At 36.6% G+C, this 21,745-nt stretch overlaps 1 protein-coding gene and 1 long non-coding RNA gene across 4 annotated transcripts in view; one reads left to right on the forward strand and one right to left on the reverse strand.

The window, feature by feature from the left end:
* Positions 1-21,745, reverse strand: part of LOC105674746 (uncharacterized) — a 282,873-nt gene that overhangs the window by 131,555 nt on the left and 129,573 nt on the right. The window lies entirely within an intron of this gene.
* Positions 517-21,745, forward strand: part of LOC105674721 (dipeptidase 1-like) — a 123,105-nt gene continuing 101,876 nt past the window's right edge. For 2 of the 3 annotated variants that reach the window (XM_067357035.1, XM_067357037.1), the window contains exon 1: positions 517-756. The gene's annotated coding sequence lies outside the window, so the exon portion shown is untranslated. Of the gene's footprint in view, positions 757-21,118; positions 21,623-21,745 lie in introns of those variants that run through there. The other variant, XM_067357036.1, reaches the window with a different exon arrangement.

A 21,745-nucleotide genomic window follows, 5' to 3' on the forward strand; every position in this document is an offset into this window, starting at 1 on the left:
GCTCAAAGGAGATCGTTATAGCGAGTAAACGGCGAAGGACGGCTGGAAGGAAAGGAGCAATGTTGTCGAACGTATCCTTCGGCAATATCTTAAGCCTCAAGGCAATTATACTCAATATCGGCGGCAGGATACCGATACTTCCGAGCATCTCGAGCGTCTCTAAACGCATCCCAAACGTGATATACCCGATACCCCTTTACAGCATCTGCACTCCGTTTGCTCGAGAATCGTGAGTGAGTATCGGCTTGAGGACCATCGCCGGTGGAGGAGCAAAGAGAGAGTGACAGGCGTGAGGAGGGAGGAAGAGAAACGCGCCGCACGCGCCGCACCGCGTCCGCGTCTCCCGCTCGTCGGACCGCTGCCGCGGCGCGGTGGAGGAAAGCGCGAGCGAGGGTGCGCGAGAAGCGAACGGACAGACGTACGGATGGGAGAGAGGAGATGAAGCTTTCGGGGGTGGTCGGGTTGCCATGGCAGCTACCCCGGCCGGGCACAGCAGACCCCAGTCTTGCCGCGGCGGTCGCCGAGTGCGCGACGGCTCCCGTTTTCCATTTTCCCCCGCGTTGTTGCTGCTTCTGCTTCGCGTTCGAAAACCAAGGAGTCCGACTCCAGTGTGATTACATTCTCCGGTTAACCGCGCGCATTTGATACTTGGTGAAAGTCAATCCACCCTCGGTGCCGCGAGAATCTGTGAGCGGAGTTAGCAACTCAACGTACGACGTCCAACGCACTGTTCGGACCGTCCGTCGCGACAGAAATGTAATGCTCCCGCAGTCGTGGAAAATCCGATCGACGACGACTGTTCTCGCGTCGAAAGTCCGCTTTCTATCTCTCTTTCTTTCTCTCTCCCCCTCTCTCTCTCTCTCTCTAAACTCCGGCGCGCTACGGAAACGCTCGCATCCGCGATCTCGATCTCTCGTGCACGCGGTGGTGCTCGATCCTCGTACGTAGATCAAATTCGATCAAATTCGTAACGCTTAACTGCAAACTGCGAAATTCTATCTCTTGTTTTCACTTACATCAGTGCCTATTAATTGCGAGAACCGTCTACGGGGAAATCGAGGAATATTCATGTGGAATTCTAAGATGCCGGAAATTGCTTCGAATAGATTATCCATTTATCAGAATACGATGGGAAGGATATCGTATTATTATATTATTGCAAAACGTTTCTGAATTCCGCGTAACTTTCTCATATCTTAAATATTACAAATTTGCAATTAACATAATAATGAATCGTCGATTCGCTTCGCATAAATAATCATTCAATCATAATATAGACTGCGTGATATGTGTAATTTATACCAATTGATGTAATTTTTACAAATCACTTCCAAAATTTCGTATACAAATAACTCGTGTTACAAGAAAATAATAGTACAGAATACAATTCATATTGCTTATTATAGTAATGTATAATATTTGTATAATGTAATATGCAATTAATATAAATAATTAATATTATTACATAAATAATCAAATCACTTCCAAATCCAAATAATTATAATATCTAATCTTGTAATACAACCAAGTCATCATACGGATGTAATTAAAATATAGAAATATTAGCTTCCAGTATAGAGCACAGATTAGTTTCGCGTAGATCACTGTTTTGTCAAAATATTGTCTAAGTAATGTAATATTCTACGATAATCACGAAATGTTCCCAAAATGCCGCCTAATAATTTCGACAATTAAATTAAACTCACCGCGTGTATAGTTAAAACATAGTTGATACACAGTTAATCGTAGAATCGTTTCGCGTATAGATCATCGTTCAAAATGTAGTTGAAACGATATCACGTCCCATAATTCTCACGGAGTATATCCGAGACGTAGCATAATATCTCTGCTCGTAGTAAAATCAAATTTACATCGTGACGTATAGTTAATGTACGGTTACCATTGGAGCTCTCGTGGTAGATCCAGGCCGTGTCTTAGCGCGGTATTTGTCGAATGCGCAGTGACCTACTCTTATCTCCCATTTTCCTCCGGTGCAAGGGAGTTCGCGGATGAAAGTTTACTACAATGCGCGGCGAATTCAGATATGACATCTCGAAAGTAATCCACATGATATTTCGATATTAATCTCGCGCGCGCGCGCGGCAGACAGCATTCCCCGTGAAATTAAATTCGCGAGATACAAGTACAGCGAACGCATCGCAATGATCAGATCGGTCTCTCTCTCGTTCCCCCTCGCACAGCAAAAACGCAATCTTTTCAATCGCAATGCGACGACGATCTCGCTGAGCAGCAGCCAAAATGAACTCTCTTAGAAATGTCAACATTTACTCACAACTCGGATATTGCTCGCGATGTGCAGCCAGATCTAATTTTTCGAAACGAATCTCATGATAAACTTGAAACTCGGAAGATCTGCGCTCTTCCTTTACGTTTGTATAATCTTGTTTCTCCGGTATTATGAATTTGATGAAAACAAGCGAGTAGAGATATAATCTATTTCGAAAAATATTTGTTCACAATTTAGTTTTTTAAATTACAAAAAACATTATCTCTCTCTCTCTCTCTCTCTCTCTCTCTCTCTCTCTCTCTCTCTCTCTCTCTCTCTCTCTCTCTCTCTGTTTTTAGAAACCTATAAGTTTACAAAGGTACTTTACTTTATCATAATATTAACATTTATCATTTATTTTGTATATCTGAAAAAACTACTTTTGTTAATTATCCTAGCATTTGAGAAAACAAAACTTGCGAAAACTGTTAATCCTCAAACAATCTCAAAATAGAGATATTATAGAAATTTTACGCTTTTCACACGCGATAAAATAAACGCTCACCGGATGTGCGTCTAATTGATTAATTGATTAATTCCGATCAAATGACGTTGCTTCATAGCGTAATTAAAAATACGCCATGCTCTTTGACATTCATTTATATTAATACAGACATTATAAACGATGCATCGAGATAGATCCATCGGTTACGTTTTGCAATTCTGATTTTCACTATATAATGCAGCATTTTCACTATATAATGCACATGAATATTTTGCTGACAGTTCGTACATAAATATTGCAACAAAATTGATAGTTGCTAGTATTAGTTTCTGCAAATGGAACCGTTATAGTATTACTTTTTGAAGCTGAATATACGATAAAAATAGGGAAAATATCGATCCATTAGTAAAAAAGTATCTGTTATATAAAATATACAATTTTATTACGTAAAACATGCATGCAAAATATTATATGATAAAAATGTAACACGACTTGGCGTGACTTTTTAAAAACTTTTACATATATAATTAATTTTTATAATTCTAAGACCAGATGTACGGACGCACCTTAAAAGTAGATGTATTTAATACCTCAGTGTCATTAATATTCAAAGCTTTACCAAACTTCTATTAAAAATATTTAAAAAAGCAACAACGTATTTTTATCCTCATCGCGTAGAGTTCCCGAGTGTAATTTTCTACAGTAAATCCCGATGTGGATTTACCGCCGTTGATACGCGTTCATGTCAATCAATGAAATTTTTATCCACGCGAGATATGTTCTCCAGCGATAATTTTCGATATGTTTTCAATCGTCAATCTCTCTGTTCAGTTGCATTTGCACGATCCAACATGATGCCACGTGATGAACGCTTGCGTAATCGTAACAGGGAAAAAGTATTGTCTACTCCAATCAATCTGGATTTACTTCGTCAAGGTGAATTTAGGTCGCGGAAAGGGTTCTCTCAATTGAGTCTCGACACGACTGCAGCTGCAGTCGTTGATTACGATCACGGATCGCACCGTTAAGCTTTCGTCCTCTATTGCAATTTACTTATATAGTTTCCTACATTTTTTATAGTGTGTATAAAAAATTACGCATTTTTACTTTGTATTGTAAGTAATCATTCCTTTGGAAAATTTGGAGATAATTATTGTTTAAAACGTTCAATTAAAAGCTACTACTGTTCCTTTTTTAATTCTTTATTCTTTTATTCTTTTTAATTCTTGTTATTAATATTTTTAATATTATAAAATTTAAACTAAAGTAATGTGCTATCTACTTGCATTCAAATGAAGAAAATAATTTGATTTATTTTATATCAAATTTTTTGAAAAATTTTTAACAAAAAAAAAATAACATCAAATTCATCAGAGAGACGGCTGGTGAGAGACGATGGTTTTTAATATACTTTGTGTATCAATTTTGCCGATGCAACAGTTTCCAACCGCTTGCACAGATTGTTATATTATCATTCGTTAACAGGAATATCGCGATTCATGTAAAGAGTCAGACGTTCGTGAATAATTATGTGACACAAGGGAAATATAAAATCTGATCAAATATTCCTTTACACAATGTACATATAAAACATGTAAAAGTCAATAGATTAATCTTTTTTTCTCAGAGTACACAATAAATTTATTACATCACATTTATTGCCAATTTTTAATAAAATGTTTTATTTATGAAAAAAATATCTCTAAATATAATGATTTTGAGAAATATCGTCTAATTATATGGATATGTGCATACACACAATTGTGTGTGTATATTTCAATATTTTTGCGTAATTATTGTGTAATTAATATTAATAATAATGTCAATCTTAATGTAAAAAATGCGAATAATATTTTGCAAAAAATCTTAAAATATTCCAATAAAATCATTTCGCGGTATTGGATATCGAAAAATCGATGGCAGTGTCATATTTGTGCAGTGCTCCGCGATTCCGTTATTCTCTTCAATCACACGCAGATTGATGACGTCGTCGGCAGTTCGCAAAGGAGATGGGTGAGAGATATATTTTACCTCAAGACAAATTAGGGAATAAAGAGTGAATTCCACGCATGGCGTGAACGCCCGCCAGGTATCACCGAAGCTCGTTTTGAGTACGCTCGAGAATTTAATTGCTGGCGTTCTTAGAATTCCTGGCGGAAGTTTCTTTTCTACGCTGCTACATATCTTCATCTTTTCAGTCATAAGACTCGCTCCAACCTATTCACGATCTTGTCATTAATAATCTAATTCTCTTGTAATGAATCTAAGTTGCCTCACTTTACTACGAAAAGGTATTTACAAAACCAAAAACACATTTCAAATATTTTGTATATTATATTTTTAACAAATTGTTATTTTTCTTATATAAACGAGATACTAAATGTGTAAACAAAATCGTTGAACTGTATTATCGTACTTTTTTTTAAAGCAGTGCTTTAAAACTAGCATAAAAACAATTAAAAATAATAAATCAATTTATAGTATAAAAAAATTACTTTGTTAGTTTTCTGTATTAGCTTTTTGAGTTATATCGCGAATTTTAGTTAAAAAAAAATGATTGTAAATTCTCTCTTTCCCTCTCCTTCTCCCTCTTCTCTCGCCTATAGCACAACATTTTAATTTGTCTCTCTATAGGATCAACGGCATCCCGCTTGTGCACCGCGTATGAATATTGCATAAACGCGACGTGCAATTTTCCCGGTACATCGTCGAATTGACAAATTTACCGCGAACGCGTCGGTGGAAACTTTGCGGAGTGGACACCTCGTTAAAGATCGCTGTGCAACTCGGTTAGCCGAGAGCCATACCCGATTTTCTCTGTCGCGAATAGATAAGTGGTAGAGCGTAATTTTCAAAATTGAAATGACCCTAGCTTCCGGGAAAGCTTCCGTAATGGCATCAAGCAAGCAGCATCCTTTAATCTCGCCTGGTAAAAGCCACAACATTACGAGCAGAAAAGAGTTCGAAGAAAAATTATATAATAGATTCAACTAATATTAGCAAAAGTTGTCAGTAATTATTCAATCGCAACTATTTCTTCTTACGTTAAAAATTATTTACTGACAGAATACTAGAAAAAATATTAAATTTTCTTGATCCAAAATTAATGAAAAGTGACACAACAACTTTGTAAAACACTAAGAAAATAGTTCCACTTTCGCAAAAGCAGTTACAAATGAATACAAAATTACTAAAGAGAAATATGATACTTCAAGAACAAACGTAATACTCTGGAGACTCTAAAATCACCCGGGATTCTAACAGTGTGAGAACTTTGTTGCATTTTTATGTCTCTTAATTTTTTATCGCTTGACTCCCGTGCGTCGAGTTATTATAATCTAGATGTATCTTTTGATTCAGTGATAGACAGAAACATTGAAAGTACGAATTAAATTTCTTTAGAATTGGCAAAGCTTATGAAATGAGCTACGAAAGGAAAAGTGAAAGCAGCGAAAGTAGGAAGTATTTTTTCTTCATTTTTTTTAAAAAAGACCCTATTCTTTATTTAATTTCTCTCTTGGATATCGTGAGAATCGCACCTGCTTCCTTTCTTTCTTTCTTTCAGTGATAATAAATCTTCGTGACTATACTCGTTGAAACTCAGTACCAGAAATTCTTCAAATCCACAATCCTTTTTCTCTCTTGTTAACGATTCGTGGGCGAAGAAGAAAATACAGGTAAAATATAACAAAATCAAATAATATATGATACCAAGTTTGCAAATAATTAATTCCCTAATTATCATTACATGTCTGTTTCATTTTCGCGCGATACTTTCTAATAAAAAATTAACACACCAAACTCTCTATTATGTTCATAATATTAATTTCTTCATAATAACAAAGATGAGACACATTAGCAATCTTTCAATATAATACTGATACATAATATTCGCCTTATTAATTTTATAGATGAACAAACATCTCTGTTTCAAACTATATTGCATTACAGTTAATATGTCCAAACTAAAGTTTTCATTCAACGCAAATATTATGTAATTAAATAAGATTTGAAACAATCGTAACTAAGCGCGTATTTCTAACTGCAACAACAGCCATCGCTCTGAGAATCGGAAGATAGACTACTGCAGCACCGAGCTGTCTCTCTGCTTTTATTATTATTATTATCATCCGCATCCTTCCGCAAGATATCGTACGCATTCGTTCGCGGTCGGGGGAGCTTATTTGTTATTCAAAGGATGTCGTAGGAAGAAATGCAAATGCTACGCGGCTAGGGGTTTCAACGCTTTCTATGCGTATAACGTCGTGGCTTCACATTTTCCCGCGCTACATATATTCCCTCTCCTTTCCTCATATCGCAACCAGTTGATTCGTCGTTCCACTTTTTCCCACTAGGACATTTTCATGATGGGAAATTGAAAGCCTCGGCGTAAGAACCAAACAAGCTGACTTTTTTAGCTGCGCGTCACTTGGCAATCGATTAATGGTGACAAAAAGAGTATTCAATTGACGATATTTAAAATAATCAATTATATTTTTAGTTACTATTCCGGTAATTATAATATAAATAGTATGCGATTAATTATAATCAAGATAATCAATTATATTTATGATTTAATGTTCAGGTAATAGAAGTGAAAATATAATAATCCACGAGTATTGTTCAGAAGAAGCGGCTATTCGTCAATTAACATTCGATTAAAAATGATCCATCGATCGACGCAAGAAATAAAAATGACTGAGAATACAATGCAGAAAGAAATATGCGAGAACGTAACCTGAACGGACTTGGCTTCTGTAATAATCGAAATGCATCGTAAACGTTGTCGCAAAAATGCAGCACTTCCGATATTCGCTTTTCAATGGAACACGGTTCCGTTAAAATGCTCGATAAAATTTCAAAATGTCTCGGACAGCTTCTTGGCTCTCCTGTAACGTTTGAAGAAGTGAACTTGCCTGCTTCTCGCAGTCGGATCGTGAATTTCCATTTAACACGTTTCTCCCTTTCCGCGCACTAGGTGTCCCTTTCCCTTTAGCTCGTATTCTCGTTTTACGTCTGGTGCTAAAGATGGCCATCCGATTCTCATCTCGCGATAACACTGAATGCGCCCTTTATATTCGGTATACGAAACTAAGAATCAGAGGGTCATGCTTGTTGCTAAGTCTGAAATGTGAGTGTGTAAGTTTAGGAAAAATCGATAAGCTTACGATCTGCAATGCAAAGTTAAATTCTAAAAATTAATAATCCTTATTTCTCTTCATTGCAAACAAAGTTGTATTTTAGAATGCCGAATTTTACCGTATATGGCATTAAATAAAAGTAGCAAAAAACCTTATTATTAAAAAAGTATTACTTTTAAGCGATTTACGCAAATCTTAATTTAATATTTATTAATTGTAAAATCATTGCGCAATCGAGACATTTGATTAAATGAAAAGGCCGAAATGATAATCGTGATTCACTTAAAATCACTACATTAAATCTCGAGATTTTCGAAACAAAGTTTGAATATATCACTAGCGCGGGCTTCTTGTCGCATGCGAGATTAAAGTCGACGAGCGGCATTTTACCCGGCTGTAAATTTTATCAGTTGTAGATATCGATAATGTAATTATTAATTTAATTAATCCACGAGACGGTAATGATTCATCGCGGACCCAACACTCCTCGCGCATCGCCAAGAAAATCACTGCCGCAGTAATTCCTCGTGTCTCTCGCGGAAATCTCTAAATGCAATCGCGCTTTTTATAGATTTTCGATAATTAAGGCGGTGCGCCACGCGTGCGCGCGCGAACGTACGCGCGGCAAAGCCATTGCGAAAACCTGGCAAATGATTCACATTGTTTGTATGTCACTCGATTTACGTCGTGTAAACAACCAGCGAGAGCGACGACCTACTTAATATGTATTCGCCGGGAGTAATCGAGAAGGTGACGCATAGTTACCCGTAAGATGAAGGATCCGCTTTGTACTTCCGCACACACAGATCAGACGCTTTCTATGTAAATTGTACGGTATATCATAACGAACGCATACTTTCAATTTTATCTGTGAAATACATGGTTCTCAGAAATTAGAATAATTAAATTATCTTTCGTTTCTCCACTTACTCTTGTCTTTAATCTAAATTTTTGTAAAAAATACTAAAAATATATGTAGTAAACTTGGAATAAACTATTCCTTTATTTATTAAGATTGATAAATGTTACACTTACAATAAATTCAAGATGACTTGATTGAACAGCATGTTTGCGAAAAGTTACATAAAAGTTAAAAATAATGAAAACGTCGTTGAGAATAGCGGTCACATACTACACAATTCAACAATCGATTCGAATCGCGCCTGTGTCAAAGTGAATCGCCCCGACTAAACTCGCTTCCGATCAAACTGCGTTACGAATACAATGCAGCGCATTTCTACGACCGTCCAAGCTTGTTATCGAATAAATCGTTATCTTGTAATTGCCGCGCACAATAGCTAAACATGTCTATTATTCGCCTCTTGCACTCGTATTTGCTAGAAAATATGTTATCCGCGAACGTTGCGAGCTTTCGCACAAATTGGTTCGTTTCATTACAAAATCGCTTTCATCGAGCGATATTTATTAAAACGATTTCATTTATCGCGGCTTACTGTATAGACGGATCAGAAAAAGGTTAAATTGTTCAAATTTGGAAATATTCAAACTTAATTTTACATATAAATTTTCAAATTATTAATTTTATTTTTACTTGTATATTATATCTACAATATTTGACTTGAAATCACTGAAAAGTTTCTTTACCAAATATAAATGCGCTTATATCTAAACTGATTCTATAATTTAAAAAAGTAAAAAAATAAAATTTTGATATATTATTATAAGCAAACCGTTTAAGTAAAGTTTCTCATTGAATCGTATTGAGATGAAATTATTATTCTCTTCGTTTGCGTAAATAAATTTTGTAATAAAAATTTCAAACAATAACAAACAATTACACATTTATGCAAAATTTATAATGTTTCAGTTAATAATTAATTATCAAAAAATTAAATTATATAAAATATAACAAATGTTATTTTAATTAATTCAACAAAACATTCCATTTTTTCCAGTATAATATCAATTTCTTCCTCTTTTCATTTTTGGCTATTATCTAAAGATTAAATAGTTTCATTTCTGCTTTAAAAATAATTAGTACAAAAAATTGTGTTACTGTATTGCTTCCAATAAATATGTATTAATCTGCTGTGTATGGATCAATCTGTTCTCGATAGATACAAAAAGTAATATTGAAATCAGTCGAAGCACTCGCAACTCGTGATGACGGGAATGTCTCGACGGCTCGATTCGTCGAGTCAAGACTCGCGCAAAATGAAAGACATGCCATGCTTTTAGCTTAGCTCGGCCCCCGCGGCGATAAAACTTCCCGGAGTAGCGCGGCACGGGAACACTTAAACGAGATCTTCAATTTACCTTTGGCGACTCGTCCGACTCTCTCGGCGAGCTATAAACAAGTTCCTGCTCGCTCGCGCCTACCGTATAAGCGCGCAAAAGCCAGAATATCCCGCGAGAACTTTAATCTTGCTCGAGATAGCGTGGCCTTTGAAGATAGCACGTCCGCCGGGTCCGAAAGAGATAGAAATTTACATTCGAATACGAAACGCGGCTCCAGAGTCCCACGGAATCGCGGCGATACGATCGTGACTAGTGGATTGGTTTTGCCGAAAACGCTGCCAGCAAAAAATTAAGTGTTCTGACCACAATTTTATACACTAATTAACCGAATATTCGATGCACTAATTTACGTAAACAACACGCAATACACAATCGCTTGTAATGTTTGTTGCAATAATTGGTTGCATATGGCTGTAATAACATGCGTACGATTTCTCAAATAGCATATAATTTCTTCCTTAAAACTTGAAAAAATTTCAAAAAATTTGCGACTAGATAATATTTGGCATTTGATATAAAATTGATGTATTATTACATAAATGAATTGAAGCATTTCATATTTTTCAAAGGTATTGGTTTCGGAATTTATCTGCGGTAAGATGCAATGCACGATGATTCATGAGCTTTCAGGTTAAACTGAGTCGAATATCCGAAGAAAAACTTAATGAAGGGATATCCTTTTTATTCGAAACTTTTTAATTTTCTACTTTATATGGCTTCGTAACTAAGTCATAAATTGAAATTTCTTTCAGGGAAAGTTTACTGAAAATTAACTGAAGAATGCTTTTGTTATATATATGTACATGCTCTTGAGAAACTTAACACGCCGCACCGTGTCTAATTTTCAATCGTTTATTTTAGAAATTATCGATGCCAAGATATTAAAAAGTTCCTTCTTGGTTTAGTTACTAGTGCTTACGGTTCGAAGAAGATGCGCAACCTGAGAGACTTCGTATATAAGAAAGAGATACGCCGTCTATAATGTACTTAATTCCTTCTTGTGGCCGATAATACCGTTCGCGTCGTTTCATCAGAATCGATTTTCCGAGATGATGAAAATGCTTTGGACAGCTTTTCATCAAGAGCCCCAAGCTCTATAGGGTGTTCCAGATATATTTAATCATATATCAGAAATCAGATTAAACATAAATTGAAAATAGAAATTAAAAAATTGCGCTGGATAATGGCGTTCCGTTAAATTTTTGCTAACGAAAAATTAATCTTATAAAAAATCCGTAATCGAATAGCTGTATTTCGCGTTACTAATTCGGTGGTTGAATTACCAGATTCTTTGGTTGATCGCAAACGATCCTGACTCGGGAATGTCTGCTTAATCTTTTACTGCGAGACATTCATTAATCATGTACGAAATCAAATTCTTCGCGGCATGCGTAAAACGGAATCGTGACATTTATGATTAACGCCTTATATCTAGCACATGAAATATGAATCAAATTTTCGTTGCGCTCGATGTACTATCGACTTTCTGCTTTATAAAATTCAGTTATGAAACTTCACTTAACTCGATGTATCGTATGTAAAACGCTACACCGTAATCTCTACCTACATTACATCCCACGACGTAGATCGAAATCACTTTGATCTTCAAAGCTACTACCTATAATTATTTTCAAACTTGTCATCGTTACTTTGTGAACAGAGTATTCCACTTAAGCAACGACCACGTGTTACCTTCCACTGAACAAAATCGCAACTGCATGCTGTCATTTTAAAACAGATTGCTTATAATGTTGCCTCAAGTGTGCAGAATTTTAATAACTTATAATAAACTTTTACAAATTAAAAGTAACACGCTTTAATAAAAAAAGATGTATACTTTATTAACAATTATATATCGGTTCAATCATATGAAAAATGTATTTCATTCTTTAAATGGAGTACACTGACTTTTCATCTACATTTATTAAAAATTTAATATAACGTAAAAAAGAATATTCGCATTTTTTTATTCACCTCGGCACTGAAGGGTTGAAATATAACAGCATACAGTTTGCGACGCAATTTTTTCCTCGCGAACGGCAGGTTTAATCTACTTCGGTGGTACATTAAGCGTGCTTTAGAGCGGCAAGGACTAAATAGATACCGATTATAGACGGTATTATCTAATTATGCGATTATCGAGCAGTATGCGCAAAGGGAGCCTGTTTCTGCTAAAGTTGAGGCTAAAGTTGAGGTAGCTTGCGAACCGCAGGCTTTGAAGTTACCTCGACCCACTGAAATATCGCCAGATGCTACACAGAGTTCGAGATTTTTCGTGGAAAACACTGCTAACACGTTTTATATAAAGAGAAAGAAAAAGAAGACAAAGTCTTGTGATAAATGTGATTCGTGAACAAAGTTAATTCTTGTTCCGTTAATTAGCAATCTAGATAAAAGTATTTCTTTGTTTTCTTCTTCTCTTGCTTCATATTTAAAATACCAATAAGTAGTTAAATTATGTTTTACAATAAATGTTCTGTTTTTTCACTAGATCTTTTCATTTGTAAAATTTACTTTAAATATCAAGCTGATTTGAAACTTTCTCTTGGATTTGTATTATAAATTTGTTCCATTAGAATTTTGAGCATATAATATACTTACTGGAGTTTAGAGAAATATGAGGATTAATAGGGTTTTCAACAAAGCTCGTCATGTCGCAGGCACGCAGTTCTCTCACGTTTCATCTTCCGGTAGCTCGGTTGAGGAAAGAAGATGAGACATGAGAGAGAGAAAAACGCATGGTGTCATGGACACAAGACGGCGGAATCGGGTGAGAAACTCCGAGCTCTCGAGGAAATAGCCTACAGACTTTACCGCAACCCGCTTAAGCGTGGCTATGGCGATATATTTCACGCAAGAAACTCGGAGCTCGTTAGCACGTGGAAATCGCAGAGAAATCCGCGTACGTCGCGAGCTCTCCTTCGTGCAACTTGCGGAAAACCGAGTGGAATTTGCACGGCAAGCGTGAATTTCTTCGACCGAATATATGCGTAATAGCCTCATAAAATCAAGAGCGCAAGAGAATCCAAAAGAAAGTCTTAAATAGGAGAAACAAGAATATCTCAAATTATCTCTTGAATTTTATATTATTATCCTTTGCAAGATATTCTAATATATCAAAAACTTTTTTTTCAACAATTAATTATTTACAAAAATTAATATTCAAATAAAAACTTAAAAATTCTTATGATAAAAATTGTGTTTTATAAATGTGAAAGGCGATATCTTGATTATCGTACGTAAGAATAAAAATGAAGAACTACAGATTTACCACAACATAAATTAAGCAAACGAAAAATTATTATGAAAATTTTAGCAACAATTTTGCAAGATTAACTGTTTCGCGCGCAGAAACGACCGCGCAGTTTCAACGGCTGTCGATATCGCGTAATAGACTGTCGCAGGGCGTACTGAGAGGTGAAATAGGAAAACGCTCGAAAGTAAATATGTTCATCTTGGGAGCAGTGAATCGTCGCATTGTCGAGTTCACCGTCTCGAGCGCGAAGTTCACTCGCGTTCACGACGACAGTGCCTTCGCAGGCACCGTACGCATTGTGTTCTGAGTCTTCATCGTCGCAAACTTATCCAATTACTAACGAAACTTGACGACATCTAATTAACGATTAAATGCCGTCAAGTTGTTACGGCGAAAAGTGATCGCGTGCGTACGTATAGACGGACGCATGTTTTACGTTTCTCGAACACTCTATCTTAAGGAAAGGCAAACGTATCTTGCGACGTAGAATATGATTAATTCAAATTACTCTGCCAGATTTTCAACTTGTGCAATTATGAGTGTAAAGAAATACATCATATTTCATATTTTTAAAAAAGAAAATAACCGGCTGTAGAAACCTGATCAAATATCGATGGTCAAATATTTCAGCAAATATCGACTTCTGCCATTGCCTTTTCGCTCACCGAATTCAAGTGTGACCTGTTCTCCGCCTTTGATCTTTTTCTTCCTTCTTGTCTTTCTCCCGGGATTCATCTTGCTTTACTGCAGTGTGCTTTACTCTCTAGTGATTTTCCGCGTCTCCTTGACAATTTATCGCTCCGCTCGATAGGTTTTCACGAGTCGATCGTTCTGTTAAATGTATTCGCGCGAAACTTTGCAACGTAACGATTTCAAACAATCCTAAATTTGCTTACGAATTTATCGCAAAAGTTAAGTTACTCGATTAATACATGAATCGAATTTTTGAACCCAAAGTAGTTTTATATAATAATTTACAACATTATCTTATTTTCATTCTTCCCAGTAAGCAATTTGATTAAATTTTGTTAAATCTACAGTCAATCTGCTAATATAGCTAACATTTGGTTATCTGAGTTTCATTGATTATGCGTTAAACAGATTCACGGTATCACGCTAAAATTCAAACAAAATGAGATTTTGGAATCAACTTCCTATCGGCAAAAACAAATATTATTTTACGGATAATTGTTTCAATTAAACGTATTTACTACTCTTGAAATTAACAGAAGATTCTAAAAAATCAACATTTCACCCAACAAAACAGATATCAAACCAAATATTCTCGCTTTTTCAAAAATTAAAATGTACTGCAATGCATGGTGCATCAAATCGATGGCGCGCTTATTTCGATTTATTTAACAATCTAGCAATCTAACAACTCACTATTTTACCGATTGAAATACAGGATCGATGTTAATAAGTGAACTTTAATATACTTATAACTGAGAAAAAAAAACGGAATTTATTTTTCATAGGACAAACCTACCTCGCAAGGTCAAATTCGATCTTCGGGAAACGACGCGCGACCTTTTTCTCGAGACGAAAACCCTCTCTCAACAGTCCCATTCCATTTGCCGGAATAACGACTTCACCAAGGTTCAAACGGGGTTACGATAAACCCCGTCGCCGATTTCCGAGGTACTCGCGACGGAGTTCTTCGTAGGAACAATAAAGATACACATAGAAAGCAAGAGTAAACTAAGTTTACACTTTGTAAGTTCAACTTTAAAGATGTAAAGTCGCATCTATAAAATACATGCAATAGATAGAAAAATTATCATAACAAATTACGACACGACCTTTTCTTTTGACTACGGAAATTGGTTATATAAAATGTTGCATTATTCATGAAGTTTAGAAATATTAGGTATGCTATATGTCGGTACGCAAATATATTTTATACATATTTTTCGTTGAGAAAACCGGATCGCGGAGAGCGCTAAATAAATGTCCCTCTCTTTCTTGCTTTCCATTTTATCGTACTTCTCGCGGATGTCGTCTTCGCGGAAACGGAGAAATGGTCGAGTCAGCGCAGATATGGAGAGAGTTATCGGCGGGATTCCCGGGAATTCCCACGAAATATCCCTGAGTTTCTTACTCGAGCAGATCGAGCTGCGGGTCACGTGGCTACTCTGAAGTCGCGAGCACGCAAGAGAGTTGCGAGAGTTCCGCGTTTTGAGCACAGGAAAGGCAGAAATATTATATAAAATTCTTCTTTGGCCGGAAGGAAAAAGCTCGGTGGCCCAACTCAATGACGTTCATCTTGCTCGGCCATGCGAACAGACATTTAATTTGAGTCAATGTATATTTGCGCGACGTAAGTTTCGTAGAAATTCAGCTATAAATAAAAATAGAGGACAGTATCCTTCAAAAATCAACATATTTTTAATTCTTTCTCTATTGAGCATAAATCCCTGACAGCTACTTTATTGTATCTTGATTTTCTCCTTAAAAATTTAGAAATTATAATTTCGAACTCAACGTCACATTTTCTAAGTAAAAAATTTAAAAAAATAACAGTGACAAATCCATTCTTTTTACTGTATGTATAATATTCTGCATACTGTATGATTTGAAGTAAACTAGACAGTGAAACATATTTAAAAATGAAACACCCATCAAATCTATTTAAATATTTTTCGCAGTTGTCACAGTTGTCGTGGAAGTTTCGAATTGCGAGAGAGCAAAATGAAAAAAAAAGGAAACAGAAAAAATGTCGGCGAAGCGCGAGCATAAAATACAGATGTTACCCCGGAAGTTAGTATCCGGCGAAGAATGCCATTCCGCGCCGTTATTTGACACTCGTGTTTAGCTCATCCGAAAATAGCGGAAGCAGGCGGGCAACGCTGCAGGAACGCGAACTCGATAAATAGGATTCGCTTGTACATCTGCACGACCCTCTATCTCCCTGTCCTTCTTTTTTCATCTCTCCCTTTGCAACTAACTCGTAAGGAACTCGTAAAGATCTCGTAAGGATTCGAAAACGACCTACCATCGCCGACGTATCTCCGCGACTCCATCTTCGTCGCGATACAACGGCGTCGTCGTGAAAGCGCGGATATAGACGCGAACAGGATATCAAAGCCGAACTCTTAGTGCGAAAAAAAAAAAAAAATGAATCATCTCCTCTTTTCGCGTGCTCGCGAGATCAAGTAATGAATTATTGAAAACACACTCCTCTGGAATATTCGAAACGATTCGAAGAGTTATTAACGAGTTTGTAAAAACAAAATTTGTAAATAATTAAACTGCAATTTATATTATAATAATAATTAAAAGTTGTACAAATACATCGAGTGTAACACGGTTCATGAAAACGATTGTATCTGAGTTCACCAACGATAAAAATCAACGCACTATAAATTCAACAAAAAAAGTCGTCAAAAAGTATGTGATTTTTCGAAATAGTCTATAAATTAAAATAACGTTAAAATACAGTATTATCATGATAAAAATATGATGCATCGCATATCTATTGACTCCAACGAAAAGGTCGTTAACGCAACGTAAATGGTTCATGCACTTCGACTCGACGGTAGCAATTAACGTTTCACCCCCGTAAGACCCTTTTTAACGCCGTTCAAGAAACGGCGTGTAATTAGCGGACAGCGCGTTTAGACCTTCTTACGTTTAAACTTTCGTAACTAAGATCGATGAGGCTTCTGCCGTGCATCCGTCTACGCGGTAGTTCGTACAAAAAAATATGGAAATGAAATTAGAAGATCGCGCGGATAGATTGGGTGGATCGTCTGCGAAGACAAAAGGTTTCCGATCCCGTTCGCGTTACGAAGACAGCGAGTTATTGGAAGTATCCGACGCGTTCTCGCGTCCCTTGAAGATAGATAATCCTCCCGCGCGCTTAGTCGTTCCATAATTAATCGAACTTATCAGCATAGTTGAAATCTGTGATCGCGACGGTATTATGATCAAGATTCAAGCGAAAAGCCTCGACTTGAATTTCACGCTTGAGAGTTAATATATTGCAACCGTACAGTCACAAGATATTATAATTATTCTTGATTTTGTCTTTATTTGATATTTTGAGAAAATCTTACTTTTGCTGCCTTGATATTACATTAACGAAAGAGAAAATAAGGAAAAGAGAAGTGTAATTAAGATTTATTTTGAGCTTAATTGAAAACCTACATTAATCAAAATTAGTGTTCAAGAGACAAAGAAACAACATTCAAACATTTTACCAAAGCGATAAAAATGGAGGCAAATTGTTGCTTCTTTTGGAAGCGAAGGATAGTAATTGGCGCTGGATAAACGTCTTGCCCTGCTCGATCTTGACTGATCGTCCTGTCGGGAGCGCGAATCTTTTCTTGCCGGAAAAAAGGATAACTGACGGTTCTAGCGTGCGCTCGAGAAACGTGGATAACACACGCGACCTACAAAGTGCCGTGATACGATGAGGTTACACCTCATGTAATTTGTGGCGAAAATGATTCCGTGCAATCATTGTAACAATACGAGAGAGAGATTATCTGCGTTTAACATTTAAATTAACAAACTGCACACCCGAGGCAACGTATGGTTGAACCAATCGTGAATCATCCGAAATTTCAATTGTTACATGCGATTTCGCACAAGCGTGGCTTTTCGATTTGCATTGATAAGTATGATATAGTACGCCACGGGTAATTTTGGATATATAAATTGTAGCGTCGATATATTCTCGCGACAAGTCGACGTGGAAAAACCTCTACATGGCTTGTCAGATAATATTTGCTGCGTTACATATTTACATCTCGAGCAAGAGAGGTATGTGGTACGTTATATCATATATAAGATCTTCGTTCAAATAAGACACTACTGTGCAAATTTATTCGATTTAAACGTAAATTAAATTATAGAGAAATTTTCACGCACAAGCTTGAAATATTAATATTCGAATTATTTAAAAACTTTAAAAATTTTACTTTCTGCAGCAGCATATAATTTAATATAATTATGATGTATTATCCTGAATAAATATCAGAGAGAAAGCAGAGTGTATAATTTTCTGTTTAGTAATTTATTTCAAAATTAAATCCCTTTTAATGCGATTTTTGAAATTTAAATTATATAGCTCTCAAAACAAACAGTTCATTTGCGTATGTTTAACATTGAATTTTATGGAAAATTCACTTCACTAGCTCTGATAACTGAAAATTAATTTCACCAATTTCCCAGTGATTACATATCGCTTGTCCTGCATCACAGATTTGCAGCCCTCGACATGGATTTCGAGTAGCTCCGATCCATAATCAGAGCGTAGCACGTCGCATCATGTCATTATCGACATAACGGCATGGTGTTATACCTCTCGCCTGCACGTGCGAACTATATGCATGCGTTTACAATCAGGACGCGTGCAGGATGCGAGATTGCATCCTCGCAAAAACACTTCAAAAAGGAACTCTTCCAAATTAAGTTCTTTATAGCAAAAAAAAAAACAAAAAAGATATCAGTCTAGCTAAAAGAGGAAACAAAATAGCTAAGTATTAATCTCTCATTATAAGAAGAAATAAATAGAAATTTTTTCAAGTGTAAAAGCAGACACCACAAAAAGCGCAGTATAAATCAAAATCAAATGCAAAGTAAAAGGAAATCCATCCATTATTATAATACATATATCTATTATAATATCATAAAATGTAACATCCGTTATTATAATATAATGTTATAATAGCGCATGTATTAATAGCAGTTAGCCTTTCCTTGCCTATACATGTTCAACACTTGACTGATTCCTGCGCTTGCACGGAAGGTCTAGTAATACACGATTTTCCCGCAGACCACTTCCGTTGCGGAAATATCGCTTGTAGTTTATGAGAAAAAGACTTCTGGCTTCCTCTTCGTGACCATTTCCATTTCTTCAGAGCAAAAGATTTCCGGACATGACCCTACTATCGCGTGCAGTCGTAATCGAGAGATCTCGTATTATTATTACGAATGTATCATTCAAGTGATTCTCAGTCGATACAACACTTGCACATTTCTTCGATAAAAATAATTTTGCTTTTTTTTACCTCATTACTCTTGACTCATTAATTTAGACTTCGTTTGACGTACGGTACTTAGTATTTTAAATTCTGACAAAATCCATATTTTACATGAATATTCACGTAAATCAATTAAAAGATCATAAGCGTCACTTGTGTGAAGTGAAAACGGTTCTTTGCTTTACGAAAGACGTATAATCCGAATGTCTTTGTAACATCGCCGGGAGTCGATTCTAACCGAAAGATGCACCTCTGGGATGCAAATCTTCCTCCCGGAAGGAAGAGGCCTCGTAATTGGGAGATGAACGTGTTACCCTTACCTCGCGAAGATTGATGATCGCGTCCGACGGAGAGCCGGGCGCCCGGTTCATCCTTAAATGATGAAGATTCCTCTCGCTTCTCCAGCAGGCCACCCTCGGATCCGCCGAGAAGAGAGAAAATTATCTGCCCGATCTAACGGCAATTTCGCCACGACGGTGGAACGACGAAGAAATTGCTCTGGCCGAGCGACGTCGCTATCGTATCGTCCACTTCAACGCGATATTTACGCAAAGGCGCGATAGTTCAGTAGCGAGGTATTTTTTTATATTCGCATAAATGAGAAACATCAATCCGCGCAACAGGTTTGCACTCGTAAAATCTATGTAATTAGACATAGTAATCGTTATATAATGTTTCGCAATCATTTTGTACAAAATTATTTTTTATCCCGTTAAAGAGAATTTACTTGAAAAATTTCGAATTTATTCTTCAGAAATTTTAAATTTATTTTTTTCACAACTTTCCGGCTGATTATCGATCATCATTAACCATTAATTTCCGCGTAATAAGGGTAATACGTTCCTCTCCCGATTAAGAGATCTCCGAGGAGGAAAAATTTGCATCTATTGGTTTCACCGAATTTACTTTCAAAACTTTTAATTCATTTTTTTCGAAATAAATTTCCTGACTCTTACGCCGTTATTATATGTCAACTCCTCGATTAATGTTTCACAACTTCAGGAAAAATCGCGCGCACGTCTATGGGCATAATGCAAGCCACGTGAAGAACTGCCGAACCCTAAAAGTTTTACAATATCGACGGGAAACGATCGAGTACTGCGCTTAAATGTGCGATGTCGTCGGGATATTTTATTAAACTTCGGTTGTAAAAGCGTAACGCGTGACTCTCACCTTGCACCGCAGCACGAAAACCACATAAAAATCCGTATAGTAAATAGACGTACGAAGCGTCACTGCGTAGTCACGTTCAGGCATGGAATATTAAAACGAGGGCGAATACATTCCAATCGAGCTTCAAGCTGCCCGAGAAGATTTCGACGGTCTATTGAAACTTTCCGAAGTTTGCGTACTCGCAGTCGTTTTATTACTAACGAGCTCTTCTATCGACAATCTCGACGATCTTTAAGATTTTCGTAAATATACAAAATGTCTCGGAACTTTCGCCACAACTTTCGTCTACGGATTCTTCGAAGAATTTCAAGTTGATTTTTTACTTCAAAAAAATTTGATCAGATGTTATCTTTCTTGCAATGCTTTAAATTCCACATTAAGTTTTGAATATAAAATTTTATTGAATTTAAAGTCTCAAAAGTTGTCCATAAAACATGATTTACTTACAATCCGGAAGCTTGATTCGTTGAAACTTTTTTATTATTAATCACTTTTACGTCTATATTTTTATCGTAAAAAATCTATTTTAAAATTATTATTAAATATATTTAATAATTTCAAGTGGAAAAGATGCTGATCTATTTCGTCGCATTATTTATCAAATACATGTTTAAATAAAAGGGAAAATCATGAGATATCCTAAGAATAGAAAACGCGAGAAAAAGAAAGGTGTCAAACTGGTAAGGCGATCGCTCCCTGATAGAAATTTCATCAGGATAATGAAACGAAAACAAGATTCCGGCCGATTAATCGAATGTCCATGGAATCGACCGGGCTGCAACTCAGTCAGACAGTCCTGTCGTGACTACGGGCGATGAATAAAACAGTGCGCGCGCGGAAAGTCGTAGTTGGACGAACTCGTCCGTACCATCTCGTCCTATTTCCCCTCTACTCTTGTTGCCGTTCCGCTGATCATTGAAAGCCCGGAAGAGCTTTGGTTTTCATGAACGAAGCCCCGCTATCGTGCGCCGAACGAAACTCGCGGCGTGCGAGCGGGGGCGGAAACACCGGGATAAGAACTCGTACGCCAAAAGCACCGCCGTCGCCTCGAAAAGCGGTCAGAGATGAGAGGTAAAGTAAAACAAAAGAGAGCTGAATCTACTGGAGGATGAGCGAAAGCGGTCGCTGCACGCGCGCTCGCTGAATTCATGATCAAACCAGGTTTCCGGGAGAGCTAACGGCTAGATTGCGCAC

The sequence above is a fragment of the Linepithema humile genome, chromosome 6 (genome assembly GCF_040581485.1).
Source record: "Linepithema humile isolate Giens D197 chromosome 6, Lhum_UNIL_v1.0, whole genome shotgun sequence".
NCBI classification, from domain to species: Eukaryota; Metazoa; Arthropoda; class Insecta; order Hymenoptera; family Formicidae; genus Linepithema; species Linepithema humile.